The sequence below is a fragment of the Cupressus sempervirens genome, chromosome 2, assembly GCF_028749045.1.
Source record: "Cupressus sempervirens isolate cs-2001-9-10 chromosome 2, ASM2874904v1, whole genome shotgun sequence".
Lineage (NCBI taxonomy): Eukaryota > Viridiplantae > Streptophyta > Pinopsida > Cupressales > Cupressaceae > Cupressus > Cupressus sempervirens.
Genome location: NC_143119.1, coordinates 556,729,845 through 556,748,522, shown reverse-complemented (window position 1 = coordinate 556,748,522; position 18,678 = coordinate 556,729,845). Strand labels below are relative to the sequence as shown.

Sequence of the window (18,678 nt, the reverse complement as noted above, 5' to 3'; positions counted from 1 at the left end):
TCAAGTTTTTTGATGAATCAATTTTGGAAAAGGTGAGGCAGCGATTGTTGATCCATGGCGTGTCTCTTTGGTGATTTTAAAACTTGATTTAAACGTGAGCCCTCGTCTAGCATTTTGACATTGCTTGGTATAATGGAAATTTTCTATGGGTGCTTGGTGCTCTAGCAATTTGTCATGGTGTACTTATCACAGCTACATGGGAGCTTTAATACCGAAAGCTCTCAGCAAAAAATGGTGGCCAAGCCATGCTGGCTGACCTGATCTAGGTGAGTCATTCTGGCCGACCTGATCTGGGTGAGCCATGTCGGCCGACCCAATCTGGGTGAGCCATTTTCATTGACCCGATCTGGCTGAGCTCCAAAAAAGGTGTCATGGATGGCTGTTTGGTCAAATTTTTCATTGAATTGGATTTTTAAGGGATTTTTCCATGCTATTACAAATTTTTAATGTAGAAGGAGCCTCGCACTAATAGCTTATATAGGAGAGGTCATTGCTGTGAGCCTCTCCCATGCCCCTTCCATTGATTCAACATTGGTGTCTAGGCAGATCAGATTGTTGAATTTCAAACGGTGTATGTTGATGTTGAATCAGTAAAAGGGGCATGAAGTGATCTTTGAGTGCTTTTCCTCAGCTCTACTTTAGATCATGTTTTTTGATCACTCGATTCTGGAAAAGGTGATGTAGTAGTTACCGATCCATGGCATGTCTTTTTGGTGATTTTAAAACTTTATCTAAACGTGAGCCCTCATCTAGCATTTCGGCATTGCTTGGTATAATGGAAATTTGCTATGGGTGGTTGGCACTCTAGCAATTTGTCATGGTGTACTTATTGTGGCTACATGGGAGCTTTAATATTGAAAGCTCTCAGTGATAAATAGTGGGCAAGCCATGCTGGCCAACTTGATCTGGGCGAGCCATTCTAGATGACCTGATTTGACTGAGCTCCAAAAACAATGTCGTGGATGGTTGTTTGGTCACATTTTTCATTGAATTGGATTTTTAAGGGATTTGTTCATGCTATCCCAGATTTCAAATGCAGAAGGAGCCTCACACTAATAGCTTATATAGGAGAGGTGGATACTGTGAGCCTCTCCCATGCCCCTTTCATTGCTTCAACATTGGTGTCTAGGCAGATTGGATTGTTGGATTTTCAAATGGTGTATGCTAATGTTGAATCAATGAAAGGGGCATGAAGTGATCTATGAGTGCTTTTCCTTGGATCTCATTTTTTGATGACTCAATTTTGGAAAAGGTGAGGCAGTGGTTGCTGATCCATGGTGTGTCTTTTTGGTTATTTTAAAACTTGATCTAAACGTGAGCCCTTGTCTAGCACTCATGCATTACTTGGTATAATGGCAATTCGCTATGTGTGCTTTGTGCTCTAGAAATTTGTCATGGTGTACTTATCGTGGCTACATGGGAGCTTTAATATCGAAGCTCTCAACGAAAAATGGTGGCTGAGCCATGTTGGCCAACCTAATTTGGGCAAGCCATTTTGGCTGACCCAATCTGGTCGAGCCATTTTCGTCGACCTGATCTTGCCGAGCTCCAAAAATGGTGTCATGGATGGCTATTTGGTCACATTTTTCATTGAATTAGATTTTTAAGGGATTTTTCTGTGCTACCATAGATTTTGAATGTAGAAAGAACCTCACACTAATAGCATATATAGGAGAGGAGGTTGTTGCGAGCCTCTCCCATACCCCTTTCATTGATTCAACATTAGTGTCTAGGCAGATTAGATTGTTGGATTTTCAAATAGTGTATACTAATGTTGAATCAATGAAAGGGGCATGAAGTGGTCTCTGAGTGCTTTTCCTTAGCTCTCCTTTAGATCATGTTTTTCGATGACTCAATTTTGGAAAAGGTGAGGCAGTGGTTGTTGATCCATGGCCTATCTTTTTGGTGATTTTAAAACTTGATCTAAATGTGAGCCCTTGTCTAGCACTCTGGCGTTGCTTGGTATAATGGAAATTTTCTATGGGTGCTCGCTGCTCTAGCAATTTGTCATGGTGTACTTATCATGGCTACATGGGAGCTTAAATATCAAAATCTCTCAGTGAAAAATGGTGGCCTAGCCATATTGGCTAACCCGATCTGGGTGAGCCATGCTAGCTGAACCAATCTGGCCTAGCCATTTTCATCGACCCAATCTTGCCAAGCTCCAAAAATGATGTCATGGATCGCTATTTGGTCACATTTTTCATTGAATTGGATTTTTAAGGGATTTGTCTGTGCTATCGCAGATTTTGAATGCGAAAGGAGCCTCTCACTAATAGCTTATATAGGAGAGGTGGTTGTCGTGAGCCTCTCCCATGCCCCTTTCATTGATTCAACATTGGTGTCTAGGTGGATCAGATTGTTGGATTTTCAAATGGTGTATGCTGATGTTGAATCAATGAAAGGGGCATGAAGTGATCTCTGAGTGCTTTTCCTCGGCTCTCCTTTAGATCATGTTTTTCGATGACTCAATTTTGGAAAAGGTGAGGCAGTAGTTGCCAATCCATGGCTTGTCCTTTTGGTGATTTTAAAACTTGATCTAAATGTGAGCCCTTGTCTAGCACTCTGGCATTGCTTGGTATAATGGCAGTTTGCTATGGGTGCTTGGCGCTCTAGCAATTTTTCATGGTGTACTTATCGCAGCTACATGGGAGCTTTAATACCAAAAGCTCTCAGCAAAAAATGGTGGCCAAGCCATGTTGGCCGACTCAATCTGGGCAAGCCATGCTAGCCGACCCGATCTGGGCGAGCTTTTTTCGTCGACCCAATCTTGTCGAGCTCCAAAAACGGTGTCATGGATGGCTATTTGGTCACATTCTTCATTGAATTGGATTTTTAAGAGATTTTTCCATGCTATCAAAAATTTTGAATGCAGAAGGAGCCTCACACTAATAGATTATATAGTAGAGGTGGTTGGCGCGAGCCTCTCCCATGCCCCTTTCATTGATTCAACATTGGTGTCTAGGTGAATCAGATTGTTGGATTTTCAAACAGTGTATGCTAATGTTGAATCAATGAAAGGGGCATAAAGTGATCTCTGAGTGCTTTTCCTCAACTCTCCTTTAGATCATGTTTTCTAATGACACAATTTCAAAAAAGGTGAGGCAGCAGTTGCTGACCCATGGCATGTCTTTTTGGTGATTTTAAAACTTGATCTAAACGTGAGCCCTTGTTTAGCAGTCTGATGTTGCCTAGTATAATAGCAATTTGCTATGGGTGCTCAATGCTCTAGCAATTTTTCATGGTGTACTTATCGTGTCTACATGGGAGCTTTAATATTGAAAGCTCTTGGTGACCCTGCAAGCCATTTTTGTCCTCGTCTTTGCTATTCAACCTATCCCCAACAAGCTACCAAGGAAACTCCAAATGTTGAGCTAGTCTCATCCTCTATCAATTTTAATCAACCTAACATCGCAAACCCCACTTGTCTACCATGGACACTCCAAATGCTAAGCCATTGTTACCATGGCATCCTACTCGGATTCTTAGACGATCAAGGTTGACATTGTGTTTGCTCCTCTTAAGTAAACATCAAAAAAGGCACTAAGGCAAATGGTATTGTCAAGTCATCCTACCTGAGCTGTTCCACCCGAGCTGAGCTATTCTGCCCGATCTCCAAAAGTTAGCCATTTCACTACCTTGGCTCCATGAATTCACATCTCCTAACCAATGAAAATCTTTTGCTCCTCTGTCAACCTCATAAAAAATGGGGTCGTGGATGGCTGTTTGGTCACATTTATAAATGATTTGGATTTTTAAGGCAATTGTCAGTGTGTTTGCTAATTTCTAATGTAGAGTGAGCCTCACACTAATAGCTTATATAGGAGAGGTGGTTGTTGCGAGCCTCTCCCATGCCCCTCTCATTGATTCAATGCTAGTGTCAAGGAAGATGGATATGTCAGATTTTGAAATGGTGGACGCTGACATTGAATCAATTAGAGGGGCATGAAGCCCACCCTCGAGGTGCTATTCCTCGACTCTCCTTTAGATCATGTTTTCTTGTCACTCAGCTGGCACAATTTTAGAAAAAGGTTTGGTAGTGGTTGCCATCCCTCACCACGTCTACTTGGTGATTTTAAAACTTGATCTAAAATAGGGGCCCTCATCTAGCACCTTTGTCCAGTGTTGCTCGGGTATTGCATAAGTTTTTGCTATCAGTGCAAATCCCCCAATGAATGCCTACCCTTGGACTGTCTCTTAGATCCCCTTCTTCAATCACTCAACTGACACAATTATGGAAGAGACTTGGCAGTGGTTTCCATTCTACAACATGTCTATTTAGCAATTTCAAAGTTGATCTAATGGCGAGCCCTTGTCTAGCCATGAGGTGGGTGCTTGGTGCTCTAGCAATTTTTTGTGTGCCTATCATGGCTACAATGGAAGCTTTGATAACAAAAGCTCTCAGTGACCCTCCCCAATAGAATTAGTGCTGGTGTTCAAGAAAGACACATTATTTAGATTTTGAATATTGGAACCAGCATCGTTTCTATTGGGAGGGCTGTGAAGCCATCTCGATTGCTATGCGAGGGCTCTCTCCCTAGAGTCGTTCTCTTTGAAACAACTTCTTTGGCACAAAATTTTTAGAATGGTTTGACAGTGATTGTTTTTCCAATGGTGTTGTTGTGGTGGTTGCCCAGGCAGCGATCTAAAGGGTGACCCGTCGTCTAGCAGTTGGGCTGCACATCACGAGTGACAAGTGAGCCTTTGTTATCGGAAGCTCCCCATGGCCATTTGATGAGAAGAGCCATTGGTTGTGTGATCAAGGATGAATGTAGCCTCATATTCCAAATGAAATCAATGACATCGGATCTATATATAAGAGTAGAATGAAGCAGCATCCCATTTTCTATGCGTGGCTCCCCAAAGTTGCTCTTCTTTCTCGCTCCATCGATACAAATTTGGGAGTTGTTCAACAACCGTTGTCATTCCAATGTGTCATTGTAGTGATTTGGAGAGTGATGCTAAGGGCGGGAGCTTATGTCTAGCATTTGGGATGTTTGTGCAAGCAAGCAGGGGAGCTTCTCTTATCAGAACCTCTCCATGGCCTTTGAATATAGACCCAGTGCTGACGATATCCATGGATACGACTCTTGGATTCTAAATTTGTTCACAGCTAACATTGGTTTTTGTGAGAGATGGGTACAAAAGCACATCCCGATTATTATGCAAGAGCTCCCTAAGGTCACCTCTGTGCCAACTCAATTAGCACAACATTGGGAATGGTTCGATAGTGGTTGTTGTTCCAATGTGTCATCTGAGGATGTCTTAGAAAGTGGTCTTTCAAGGGTGAGCTCACATCTAGTACTTGGATTGTGTGTCACGTCACAAGTGAATGGGGAGATCTCTCTGTGAATGGCAGCATGGTGATTGCAAGAGAAAATTGACTTAGTCAGAGCATTGGCCTCGGGCCATTGTGACAGCCTTGCAATTTCTCCTTAATTGCAACCTATGTTTGCACAGTAGCAGAGTTTTCATGTAAGATTGGCCTTTTTCTTGACAGTTCTAGGAGATGACCTCCAAAACTTTTGGATTGGGCCCCTTCAAGGTGAAATTCATCTAGTTGATCGAATGAGCTCGATGACCATTTCACTCCCTTGCCTCCTTGAATTCACATCTCCTAATCGATGACAATATTTTTCTCCTCTGCCAACCTCATAAAAAATTGGGTCATGGATGGCCATTTGGACACAATTTTTAATGATTTGGATTTTTAAGGCAGTTGTCGATGTGTTTGCTAATTTCTAATGTAGAGTGAGCCTCGCACTAATAGCTTATATAGGAGAGGTGGTTTCCATGAGCCTCTCCCATGCCCCTCTCATTGATTCAATGCCGGTCTTAGGGCAGATTGATATGTCAGATTTTGAAATGGTGGACGCCAATGTTGAATCAATTAGAGGGGCATGAAGCCCACCCTCGAGGTGCTATTCCTCAACTCTCCTTTAGATCATGTTTTCTTGTCACTCAGGTGGAAAAATTTCAAAAAAAAGGTTTGGCAAGGGTTTCCATCCCTCACTACATCTACTTGGTGATTTTAAACCTTGATCTAAAATGGGAGCCCTCGTCTAGCACCTCCGTCTGGTGTTGCTCGCATATTTCATAAATTTTTGCTATCGGCACGAATCCCCCAATGAATGCCTAGCCTTGAACTCTCTCTTACATCACCTTCTTCAATCCCTCAATTGATGCAATTACAAAAGAGACTTGGCAGTGGTTGCCATTCTAGAATGCATCTATTCAGTGATTTTGAAGTTGATCTAATGGCAAGCCCTTATCTAGCCATGAGGTGGGTGGTTGGAGCACTAGCAATTTTTTTTGTGCCTATTCTAGCTACAATGGGAGCTTTGTTAAAAAAAGCTCTTGGTGACCCTCCCTAATAGAATTAGTCCTGGTGTTCGAGAAAGACATGTTATTAAGATTTTGAATATTGGCACCAACATTATTTCTATTGGGAGGGCCATTAAGCCATCCCGATTTTGCTATGCGAGGGCTCTCTCCCCAGAGTCATTCTCTTTGCAAAAAATTATTTGGCACAAAATTTTTGGAATGGCTTGGCAATGATTTTCATTCCAATGGTGCCCTTGTGGTGGATGCCTGGGAAACAATTTGAAGGGTGAGCCATCATCTAGTAGTTGGACTATGCATCACGAGTGACAAGGGAGCCTTTGTTATCGGAAGCTCCCTATGGCCATTCAATTAGAAGAGCCATTGATTGTGTGAGCAAGGATGAATGCAACCTCAGATTCCAAACAAAATCAATGACGTTGAATTTATATAAGAGTGGAATGAAGCAGCAGCTCATTTGCTATGCAAAGCTCCCCAAAGTTGCTCTTCTTTCTCACTCCATTGGCACAAATTCAGGAGTTGTTCAACAACACTTATTGTTCTAATGTGTCATTGTAGTGATTTGGAGAGTGATGCTAAAGGCTGGAGCTTGTGTCTAGAATTTGGGATGTTTGTGTAAGCGAGCAGGGGAGCTTCTCTTATCAGAACCTCTCTGTGGCCTTTGAATATAGACCCAGTTCTGACGATATTGATGGATACGAGCCTTGGATTCTAACTTTGTTCATAGCTAACATTGGTTTTTGTGAGAGATGGGTACGAAAGCACATCCTGATTGCTATGTGATAGCTCCCTATGGTCACCTTTGTGCAAACTCGATAGGCACAACATTGGGAATGGTTCGAGAGTGATTGTCGTTCCAATGTGTCATCGAGATGTCTTGGAAAGTGGTCTTTCAAGGGTGAGCTCGTGTCTAGCACTTGGATTTTGTGTCACCATAAGTGAATGGGGAGATGTCTTTGTGAATGGTAGCATGATGATTGCAAGAGAAAATTGACTTAGTTGGAGCATTGGCCTCAGGTCATTATGATGGCCTTGCAATTTCTCCTTAATTTCTCTTTAAATTTTTTCTATCAGCGTGAATCCCCCAATGAATGCCTACCCTTGGACTCTCTCTTAGATCACCTTCCTTGATCACTTGACCAACACATTTATGGAAGAGACTTGGCAGTGGTTTCCATTCTACAGTGTGTCTGTCTAGCGATTTAGAAGTTGATCTAATGGCAAGCCCTTTTCTAGCCATGAGGTGGGTGCTTGGCACACTAGCAATTTTTTGTGTGCCTATTGTGGCTACAATGGGAGAGGTGGTTGTTGCAAGCCTCTCCCATGTGCCTCTCATTGATTCAACACCAACGTCAAGGTGGATGGATATGTCAGAATTTTAAACAGTGGATGCTAATGTTGAATCAATTAGAGGGGCATGAAGCCCACCATCAAGGTGCTATTCCTTGACTCTCCTTTAGATCATGTTTTCTTGTCACTCATCTGGCACAATTTTGGAAAAAGGTTTAGTAGTGGTTGCCAGCCCTCACCACGTCTACTTGGTGATTTTAAAACTTGATCTAAAATGGGAGCCCTCATCTTCCACCTCCATCTGGTGTTACTCGCGTATTGCATAAATTTTGGCTATTGGCATGAATCCCCCAATGAATGCCTACCCTTGGACTCTCACTTAGATTACCTTCTTTAATCACTTGACTGACACAATTACAAAAGAGACTTGGTAGTGGTTTCCATTCTTTAGTGCATCTATTCAGTAATTTCAAAGTTAATCTAATGGTGAGCCCTTGTCTACCCATGAGGTGGGTGCTCGGTGCTCTAGCAATTTTTTGTGTGCCTATCATGGCTACAATGGGAGAGGTGGTTGCCGCAAGCCTCTCCCATGCCCCTCTCATTGATTCAACACTGGTTTCAAGGAGGATGGATATGTTAGATTTTGAAATGGTGGACACCGACATTGAATCAATTAGAGGGGCATGAAGCCCACCCTCAACGTGCTATTCCTCGACTCTCCTTTAGATCATGTTTTCTTATCACTCAGCTGGTGCAATTTTGGAAAAAGGTTTGTTAGTGGTTGCCAGCTCCCACTACATCTACTTGGTGATTTTAAAACTTGATCTAAAATGGGAGCCCTTGTCTAGCACGTCCATCCAGTGTTGCTCAGGTATTGCATAAATTTTTGCTATCGGTGCAAATCCCCTAACAAATGCCTACCCTTGGACTCTCTCTTAGATCACCTTCTTTGATTACTCGATCGACATAATTATGGAAGAGACTTGGCAGCAGTTTCCATTCTATAGCGCATCTGTTTAGTGATTTTGAAGTTGATCTAATGGCGAGCCCTTGTTTAGCCATGAGGTGGGTGCTTAGCACTCTAAAAAAAATTTGTGTGCCTATCATGGCTATAATGGGATAGGTGGTTGCCACAAGCCTCTCCCATGCCCCTCTCATTGATTCAATGCTGGTGTCAAGGTGGATGGATATGTCAAATTTTGAAATGGTGGACGCCGACATTGAATCAATTAAAGGGCATGAAGCCCACCCTCGAGGTGCTATTCCTTGACTCTCATTTAGATCATGTTTTCTTGTCAGTCAGTTGGAGAAATTTTGGAAAAAGGTTTGGCAGTGATTGCTAGCCCTCACTGCATCTACTTAGTGATTTTAAAACTTGATCTAAAATGGGAGAGCTCATCTAGCACCTTCGTCTGGTGTTGCTCAGGTATTGCATAAATTTTTGCTATCAGCGTGAATCCCCCAATGAATGGCTACCCTTGGACTATCTCTTAGATCACCTTTTTCGATCACTTAACCGACGTAATTACGAAAGAGACTTGGTAGCAATTTCCATTCTATAGTGTGTCTGTTCAGTCATTTCAAAGTTGATCTAATGACGAGCCCTTGTCTAGCCATGAGGTGGGTTCTTAGCACTCTAGCAATTTTTTGTGTGCCTATCGTGGCTACAATGGGAGAGGTGGCTGCCACGAGCCTCTCCCGTGCCACTCTCATTGATTCAACATTGGTGTCAAGGCAGATGGATATGTCAGATTTTGAAATGGTGGACGCTGACGTTAAATCAATTAGAGGGGCATTAAGCCCACCCTCGAGGTGCTATTCCTCGACTCTCCTTTAGATCATGTTTTCTTGTCAATCAACTGGCACAATTTTAGAAAAAGGTTTGGCAGCAGTTGCCAACCCTCACCGCGTCTACTTGGTGATTTTAAAACTTGATTTAAAGTGGGAGCCCTCATCTAGCACCTCCATCTGGTGTTGCTGGGGTATTGCATAAATTTTTGCTATCGGCATGAATCCCCTAGTGAATGCCTACCCTTGGACTCTCTCTTAGATCACCTTCTTCGATCACTTGACCAACGCAATTATAGAAGAGACTTGGCAACAATTGCCATTTTATAGCACATCTGTTTAGTGATTTTGAAGTTGATCTAATGGTGAGCCCTTGTCTAGCCATGAGGTGGGTGCTCGGCACTCTAGGAATTTTTTGTGTGCCTATTGTGGCTACAATGGGAGAGGTGGTTTTCGTGAGCCTCTCCTGTGCCCCTCTCATTGATTCAACGCCAGTGTCAAGGTGGATAGATATGTCAGATTTTGAAATGGTGGATGCTGATGTTGAATCAATTAGAGGGGTATGAAGCCCACCCTTGAGGTGCTATTCCTTGACTCTTCTTTAGATCATGTTTTCTTGTCACTCAACTAGTGCAATTTTGGAAAAAGGTTTGGCAGTGGTTGCCAGCCCTCACTACGTCTACCTAGTGATTTTAAAACTTAATCTAAAATGGGAGCCCTCATCTAGCACCTCCATTCAGTGTTGCTTGGGTATTGCATAAATTTTTTCTATTGGTGTGAATCCCCAATGAATGCCTACCCTTGGACTGTTTCTTAGATCACCTTCTTCGATCACTCGACTAACGCAATTACAAAAGAGACTTGGTAGTGGTTGCCATTCTACAGCGCATCTGTTTAGCAATTTTGAAGTTGATCTAATGGCGAGCCCTTCTCTAGCCATGAGGTGGGTGGTTGGCGCTCTAGAAAATTTTTGTGTGCCTATTGCAGCTATAATGGGAGCTTTGATAAAAAATTCTGTTGGCAACCCTCCCCAATAGAATTAGTGCTAGTGTTTGAGAAAGACATGTTATTTGGATTTTGAATATTGGCACTAGCATCATTTCTATTGGGAGGGCCATGAAGCCATCCCAATTGCTATGCGAGGGCTCTTTCCCCAAAGTCATTCTCTTTGCAACAACTTCTTTGGTACAAAGTTTTTTAAATGGTTTCGTAGCAGTTATCATTCCAATGGGGCCATTGTGGTGGTTACTTGGGCAGCAATCTAAAGGGCAAGCCATTGTCTAGTAGTTGGGCTGCACATCATGAGTGACAAGGAAGCCTTTGTTATTGGAAGCTCCCATGGCCATTCGATGAGAAGAGCCATTGCTTGTGTGAGCAAGGAAAAATGTAGCCTTAGATTCCAAACAAAATAAATGACATCGGATCTATATAAGAGTGGAATGAAGCAGCAGCCCATTTGCTATGCACGGCTCCCCAAAGTTTCTCTTCTTTCTCACTCCATCGGCAGAAATTCAAGAGTTGTTCGACAGCGGTTGTCATTCAAATGTGTCATTGCGGTGATTTGGAGAGCGATGCTAAGGGTGGGAGCTTGTTTCTAGCATTTGGGATGTTTGTGCAAGCGAGTAGTGGAGCTTCTCTTATCAGAACCTCTTCGTGGCCTTTGAATATAGACCCAATGCTAATGATATCGATGGATACAAGCCTTGGATTCTAAATTTGTTCATAGCTAACATTGGTTTTTGTGAGAGATGGGTATGAAAGCACATCTTGATTGCTACGCGAGAGCTCCCTAAGGTTTCCTCTGTGCAACTTGATTAGCACAACATTGGGAATAATTTATTTTCTAGTGCATTCTCGGTGCATGCTCGCCTCTTCACTATCTCATCCTATAGAAGTGCATGGCACTCTCATGATAGCTTTTGTGGTCTAGGCCAGTAGAAGCATAGAGTATTACCATTAATTTTTTTTGGATGCAAAAACTCTCCATGCCCTATCCTGCTCGTGTGATCTGAATGGCTGTGGCTCATGGGTTCTGTGGGAGATACTCTTCTTTAGTTTCCCCCTAAAGAGAGAATTTGGTGTTTGTATTGTGTGGACAAAAAGCCCAAGGCATTTCATCTCTCTTCAGATGCAAAATTCTGGGAGGGCTTTTCGAAGTATGGCCATTTGTACGGGGTGCACCAAAAAGCATGTAGGGGGCATATGCCTGGGAAATGGATGTCTTTGAGTGTCCTTACTTCATCACGTGCATGGTGTACATCTTTTCATTATGAGTCTTCTATGAGCATTTGTGATTCAAGCATTTTGGGGGAACGAGTTTCGTATGAGATGTTCTTCTCAGGCTCTTGTGAACTAGAGTGCTCATCTTTTCAATGCTCTGACAAGTGCAGGCCCAACGTGTCTATCTAGGGGAAGAAATCGCACGAATTCTTTTTGTCAAGATGTGGGTGCTCATAGGTGGTTCCCTCATGGTGTAGTTCTTCAGTATGTGCATGTGCATGAGATTGAAGCTTGTCTGACATAGCTAGTGTGAGTGTTCACCCATAGGAAATTTTTTGTACCTATACTAGCAAATCACGTGTCACAGGGAATGGTTAGCAAGCCTGTACTAGAAAAGGAGATATTTGCCATAGGTTAGACGTGTCTGTATATGCAAGTAGGCTTTCATCACATATAAATGTGCATAGCGGGTGTTATACACAATGCCCTTGAGAGGCCTTATAATTGAGGTGGTCGTGTGCATAGTGATGCCCCCGCCAATTGCATAACCAGCCATGTTTTTGACTCACACAACCCTTCACCCTTCAGCACGGTGGTCTCTGTTGGCACTTCAGCAACCAGCTCTTCGTCATGGGAAAATTTTTGTTGCGATCAAGAAGGATTTTGTCTGTGTGGGTGCACCTCAACAAGCATGTAGGAGGCATATGCCTGGGAAATTGATGTCTCTGAGTGGCCTTACAATTGAGGTGGCTATGTGCACGGAGCATCTTGTACAAAGTTGAGGCTTCTTTCTAAGTAGTGGCGACAATGAGTTTGAGGGTAAAGGGTTTCCTCTTGTGTGAAATCTTTGAGCGTTGTGAGTCCTGCATGTGTTGTGAATGTCATTCTTGTTGCTTGTGGGGAAGATTATGTTTGGATGCATGATGGAGCGAATGCAAATTTTGATTTCCCATCGCGGCAAGCAACCCTTAGCTGTAGTAGGTTTGAGGGGGTCCCCTTGTTGTTAGAAGCTACTTGTTCGATCCTGCCAGTAGTCATATGCTTGTCTCAAAGATTAAGCCATGCATGTCTAAGTATGAACTATTTCAGACTATGAAACTACGGATGGCTCATTAAATCAGTTATAGTTTCTTTGATGGTACTTTTCTACTCGAATAACTATAGTAATTCTAGAGCTAATACGTGCACCAAATCCTAACTCTCGAAAGGGATGCATTTATTAGATAAAAGGCCGGCACAGGCTTGCCCACTATTGTGGTGATTCATGTTCCTAACCTTAATTGGCTGGGTCGTGGGTTTGGTGCCATTACTTTGAAAAAATTAGAGTGCTCAAAGAAAGCCTATGCTCTGAATACATTAGCATGGAATAACACGATAGGATGTTTTCATTAATCAAGAATGAAAGGGGCTAAAAGAAGATCAGATACCATACTAGTCTCAACCATAAATGATGTCGACCAAGGATCGGCGGATGTTGTTCTAAGGACTCTGCTAGCACCTTCTGATAAATCAGAGTGTTTGGGTTTCGGGGGGAGTATGGTTGCAAGGCTAAAACTTAAAGGAATTGATGGAAGGGCACCACCAGGAGTGGAGCCTGCAGCTTAATTTGACTCAACACAATGAAATTTTCCAGGTCCAAACATAGTAAGGATTGATAGATTGAGAGCTCTTTCTTGATTCTATGGGTGGTGGTGCATGGCCGTTCTTAGTTGGTGAAGCAATTTGTCTAGTTAATTCTATTAATGAATGAGACCTCAGCCTGCTAACTAGCTACACGGAGGTTCCCCTTTGTGGCCAGCTTCTTAGAGGGACTATGGCCTCCTAGGCCATGGAAGTTTGAGGCAATAACAGGTCTGTGATGCCCTTAGATGTTCTGGGTTGCACGCACACTACACTGATGCAACCAACGAGTTTCTCTCCCTGGCTCAAAATGTTTGGAAAATCTTGCCAAATTGCATTGTGATGGGGATAGACCATTGCAATTATTGATCTTAACTGAGGAATTCCTAGTAAGCATGAGTCATCAGCTCACATTGACTACATCCCTGACCTTTGTACACGCCACTCGTTGCTCCTACGAATTGAATGATCTGGTGAAGTGTTCAGATTGCGACGATGACTGCAGTTCCTGTCAGCGACATCGTGAGAAGTTCATTGAACCTTATCATTTAGAGGAAGGAGAAGTCGTAACAAGGTTATTGTAGGTGAACCTGTATTAGGATCATTGTCAGTTCGAGACCCTGAATCATCTAGGGGATGGAGCTGGCCTCATCAACACCCAAAAAATATTGACGATGTGTGGACACATGGCCCTACAGCAATGTGCTGGATGGCTAAGATATGGGTCTATCACCGTCAATGTTGAGGGTCACATCAAATGTCATGATTGAAAGTGTGGATTCCCCATGGGGTAAAGAAGAGACTCAGATGCAATCTAGATTAGGATCGGTGCCTTTGAACGATGTCTACATCGGAGTGAGAGGTCTCTGCTCGGTTGCAGTTTAGAGGGGGTTTGGGCCTCATCCCTAGTTGAGATTTCATGGTTTGAATGCATGCACAGCACTGTGCTAGGGATCCGTCATTAAGACGGTGGCAAGTCAAGACTACTGCAACCCCTCATTGCTTTGCCCAGGTGTGTTGACTCATCGCTTGGAGCGTTCCGTGTTTACGATGGGTGCACTCACATGATTTGCAGGGCAGGGGCCCCATCTGCTGACATGACACTCCCATGCATCAACTCCCACCTTTGTGAGGTGATGGGGTAGGGACACACCACAATGTTCCTTTTCACACCCATTGGGTGCTCAGGGTTCAGGATGTGTCAACACCCAACACGCAGGTGCATCGCGCACCTTAGAAATCCAAAGAATGAAGCACGATCCAATGCCTGACACGCTTGGGTTGCCAAAAGAAAAAATAACAAAATCATGACTCTCAGCAATGGATATCTCATCTCTCACCACAATGAAGAATGTAGCGAAATGTGATACTTAGTTTTAATTGCAGAATCTTGTGAATCATCAAGTCTTTGAACGTAACTTGCACTCGAGGCCTTAGCCACGGGCATGTCTACTTGGGCATCACACTGGAAAATTTCCCTCCCCAGTGAGGAACAGAGATGATTGTCTATGTCTGTAAGTGGTGCAATTGGCTGAAATGAGTACGAGGTCTGTCGATCCATCGTGAAAAGCGATGGCTCGTAAAGGCCAACGCTCATTTTTGCTAATCGAACAATTCCTAGTGAAGAACTTTATTCTGGGTTCAGCGGCCTACCATAGTGCAGGCATGCTGCATCTCTACTGCATCCCCAAGTCAGGCGTGAATACTTGCTGAGTTTAAGCATATCAATAAGTAGAGGAAAAGAAGCTTACCAGGATTCCCCAAGTAATGGCGAGAAAACTGGGAAGAGCCCAGCATGAAAATTGATGGCAGAACCTGTCAAATTATAGTCTATAGAAGCATCCTCAGTGACGGACCAGGCCCAAGTCACTTGGAAGGGGGCATCGAAGAGGGTGAGAGCCCCTTCAGGCCTAGACCCTATTGCACCATGAGGCACTATCGACGAGTTAGGTTTTTAGGGAATGCATCCCTAATCGGGTGGTAAATTCCATCCAAGGCTAAATACAGGCGAGAGACTGATAGTGAAAAAGTACTGTGAGGGAAAGATGAAAAGGAGTTTGAAAAGAGAGTTAAAGAGTTCTTGAAATTGCCAAGAGGGAAGTAGATAGAGGCCGATGATGTGCCCCAGTTGGATGCAGAATGGTGTGAGCCGGTCTGCTACTTGATTTAGGGGGTGTGCCAGTGTAGGCTGCCACAACGACACAAGCATGACCTTCTGGTTGCACAAATACTTTCGTTACGATGGTCAAGGAGTGAAGTGCACGCCTTTATGGTGGGCTCTCAAGCACCTATGTGCTTGTGGTGCTGGCTACTGGGCTTTCCATCTGACTCATCTTGATACACAGACCAAGGAGTCTAACATGTGTGTGAGTTGGCAGGTTGGGAAAACTCGTGAGGTGCAAGGAAGCTGATTGGCGAGATCCCCTCCTGGGTGGTGCACTACCGATCGACCGTAATCTTCTGTGAAGGGCTTGAGTGCGAACACACCTATTGGGAACTAAAAGATGGTGAACTATGCCTGAGCAGGGTGAAGCCAAAGGAAACTCTGGTGGAGGTCCATAGTGATACTGACATGCAAATTGTTCATCTGACTTGGGTATAGGGGCAAAAGACTAATTGAACCGTCTAGTAGCTGGTTTCCTCTGAAGTTTCCCTCAAGATAGTTGGAGCTCACGTGCAAGTTTTATTAGGTAAAGCAAATGATTAGAGGCATTAGGAGCATAATGCCCTCGACCTATTCTCAAAATTTAAATAGGTAAGTCGGTTCGGCTGCTCTGTTGAGCTGCACAACAAAATTGTGAGCTCCAAGTGGGCCATTTTTGGAAAGTAGAACTGGCGATGTGAGATGAACTGAAATCTGAGTTACAGTGCCAAATTGTACGCTAACCTAGATCCCACAAAGGGTGTTGGTTGATTAAGACAACAAGACAGTGGTCATGGAAGTTGAAATCCGCTAAGGAGTGTGTAACAACTCACTTTCCGAATCAATTAGCCCCAAAAATGGATGGCACTAAAGCACACAACCTATACTCAATCATTGAGGCAAGTTCCAGGCTCCGATGAGTAGGAGGATGTGGGCGTTGTTTCAAAACCTTGGGTGTGAGGTTAGGTGGACTGGCCCCCAATGTAGAACTTGGTGGTAGTAGCAAATATTCAAATGAGAACTTTGAAGACTAAAGTGGGGAAAGGTTCCATGTAAACAGCACTTGGACATGGGTTAGTCAATCCTAAGAGATGGGGAAACCCTATTTCAAGGGCACAATTTGCACAATCATCAAAAGGGAATTAGGTTAATATTCTTGAACCGGGACGTTGTAGCAGACGAAAATGTTAGGAAATTTGGAGACGTCGGTGTGGACCCCAGGAAGAGTTATCTTTTCTTTTAAACAGCCTGCCCACCCTAAAATCAGTTCAACCAAAAATAGGTTCTAGTAGCTAGAAGAGCACTACACGTCCTGTGGTGTCTGGTGTGCCTTAAGTGGCCCTTGAAAATCTAGAGGATCGAGTACCATTCACACTTGATCATACTCATAACCACATCAGGTCTCTAAGGTGAACAGCCTCTAGTCAATAGAACAATGTAGGTAAGGGAAGTCGGCAAAATGGATCTGTAACTTGGGAAAAAGGATTTTCTCTGAGGGTTATGCCTAGGGGTCTATGTCCCGAACTCATGGGCTATTGGTGTTCTGCCTGAGCTGCTCCCACGATGAGGGCAGGCCATTGCGTGCCGATTGGGTGATAGACGCAGGATGCCCCCTTCGGAGGGCTTTCCCCAGGCGACGAATAGTCAACTCAAAACTGGTACAGACAAGGGGAATCCAACTATTCAATTAAAACAAAGCATTGCGATGGTCCCTATAGATGCTGATGCAATGTGATTTCTACCCAGTGCTCTAAAAGTCAAAGTGAAGAAATTTAACCAAGTACGGGTAAACAACAGGATTAACTATGACTCTCTTAAGGTAGTCAAATTCCTCATCATCTAATTAGTGATGTGCATGAATGGATTAACAAGATTCCTACTATCGCTATCTACTATCTAGCAAAACCATAGCCAAGGGAATGGGCTTGGTGGAATAAGTGGGGAAAGAACACCCTGTTGAGCTTGACTCTAGTCTGACTTTGTGAAATGACTTGAGAGGTGTAGAATAAGTGGGAGCTTTCGGGCGCAAGTGAAATACCACTACTTTTAACATTATTGTACTTATTCCGTGAGGTAGAGATGAGGCAATGCCCCTATTTTTGGCCTTAAGCTACATCTAGGCGCACTGATCTAGGCAGAAGACATTTTTTAGGTGGGGAGTTTGGCTGGGGCAGCACATCTATTAAAAGATAATGTAGGTGTCCTAAGATGAGCTCAACGAGAACAAAAATCTTGTGTGGAACAAAAGCGTAAAAGCTCATTTGATTTTGATTTTTAGTACGAGTAAAAACCATGAAAGCATGGCCTATCGATCCTTTAGACTTTCAAAATTTGAAGCTAGAGGTGTCAAAATGGTTACCACAGGGATAACTGGCTTGTGGCAGCCAAGCGTTCATAGCGACGTTGCTTTTTGATCCTTCGATGTTGGATCTTCCTATCATTGTGAAGCAAAATTCACCAAGTGTTGGATTGTTCACCCACCAATAGGGAATGTGAGCTAGGTTTAGAGAGGTTAGTTTTACCCTACTGATGATCCGTGCCACAATAGTAATTCAACTTAGTATGAGAGGAACTGTTGATTCACACATTTGGTCATCGTACTTGGTTGAAAAGCTAGTGGCACGAAGCTACCATGTGTCAGATTATGACTGAATGCCTCTAAGTTAGAATCCATGCTAGATGCAGTGCATATCTCTCTATAGCTACATCGCGACCCGAGTAAGGGTGCTCTTGCACTCCCAGGGGCCCATGTTATTAGCCATCTCTGATCGACACATTAGCCCATTGGAGCAACCTTGGATATTAATTTCAAGCGGTTGGCAAGAAGAATCTTTTGGAGATGACTTAAATAAGCGACAGGGTATTGTAAGTGGCAGAGTGGCCTTGCTACCACGATCCATTGAGATTCAGCCCTCTGCCGCCTCGATTCATAAAACCCTTTTTGAATCTGAAGCGAGTCGCATTTGTAATTTATGTGAGGGAAAGAAAATCTTCCAAGTGCCAAATCCTGGATGGGTGGGGTTTGCAAATTTTTTCACGAGGGCATAAAAATCTCTCACGTGCAAAATTCTCGATGGGTGGGGTTTTGTAAAAAATTTTGCGACGGCAAAAAAATCTCAGAAGTGCCAAATTCTTGGTAGGTGGGGTTTTTAATTTTTTCTAGGATTGAAAAATCTCCCAAGTGCCAAATTTTGAGGGGCTGGGGTTTTGTGAAAATTTTTGCGAGGGTGCAAAAATCTCCCAAGTGCCAAATTTTCAGTGGGTGGAGTTTGTAA

General features: G+C 43.4%; 2 non-coding genes and 1 pseudogene across 2 annotated transcripts; all 3 read left to right on the top strand.

Moving 5' to 3' along the window:
- The first annotated feature begins 12,651 nt into the window (after positions 1–12,651).
- Positions 12,652–13,867, top strand: LOC149573822 (18S ribosomal RNA; annotated as a pseudogene).
- A 702-nt stretch (positions 13,868–14,569) lies between these two features.
- Positions 14,570–14,723, top strand: LOC149573821 (5.8S ribosomal RNA). The gene has a single exon (XR_016361346.1). It is a non-coding gene; the product is annotated as a 5.8S ribosomal RNA (ribosomal RNA).
- A 219-nt stretch (positions 14,724–14,942) lies between these two features.
- LOC149573820 (25S ribosomal RNA) lies at positions 14,943–18,334 on the top strand. The gene has a single exon (XR_016361070.1). It is a non-coding gene; the product is annotated as a 25S ribosomal RNA (ribosomal RNA).
- The last annotated feature ends 344 nt before the right edge of the window (positions 18,335–18,678 follow it).